Genomic DNA, 1012 nt, shown 5'->3' with positions numbered 1-1012 from the left:
ACACACACACACACACACACACACACACACACACACACACACACACACACACACACATTCCCAGCTGCATACATTACCTTTTCAAGTCACAGTGCTGAGAGTGTTTAAAGGCAGCAGAGAGGAAATCTTCTCACTGCATGAACTCTGAGCTAAACCAAACCATATTAAGAAGAAGAAGCTGCTGACGACTCTTACACACACAGACACACAAACACTGTGTATGTTCGACACACTTACACTCATAAATTTAAGCAACAACAGTCCATTTCTGGCTTGACCTTATATGTGTCTGTTATCCTAAAGTCTGGATGATGACCACTGGCATCTCCTGGATGTTATGGACAAAATACAGAAGAGAAAGTATTTTACATTTGTTTGACTTCAGATGTTATTCATGAAAATACTAACTTGATGAAAGCATTGCTCTTGTTCTGAAAGGGTCACATGTTAGAGACGGACAACTTGTCAGAAATGATGGAGCCCACCTTCAGACTGAACCAGGACAATCAAACAACAGGTTTGTGTCAGAGCCTGCAGCTGGGAGGAGGTGAACATGTGACATGAATTCACTCTGTCTGATGAACAACTGCAGAGGTTTAATGAAACTTAAAGAAAACATGTCTGAGTTAATTCAGACAACCCTGACGTTACACACATTCCTCTGAATGAATGAAACTAGCCAATCTTATTCTTACACTGTCCTCCCAGATTAAACATCTTAATGATAAACTGCCTACAGCTGTTTGCACAATAACTGATGCAGTTAATCCCTTCGTGCTCACACACTGACAAACACTTCTTTTGTTCAACCTGTGGCTCCAAACCTGACGACACTCTTCAAGCATTGATCACATCAGAGTCATCATGAAGTGATGCTTTGATGCCGAGACGCTAAAACTAAACTGTATTTTCAATAAAGAACATCTGACTTATGATCTACAGACATTTGATTGTTCCTTTTTCTTAAAGGGATCCCTATTGGTTGTAACATTAAACTTTATTTGATAAACAT

Source organism: Austrofundulus limnaeus, unplaced genomic scaffold, assembly GCF_001266775.1.
Source record: "Austrofundulus limnaeus strain Quisiro unplaced genomic scaffold, Austrofundulus_limnaeus-1.0 Scaffold997, whole genome shotgun sequence".
Lineage (NCBI taxonomy): Eukaryota > Metazoa > Chordata > Actinopteri > Cyprinodontiformes > Rivulidae > Austrofundulus > Austrofundulus limnaeus.
This window is presented reverse-complemented; position numbering follows the sequence as displayed.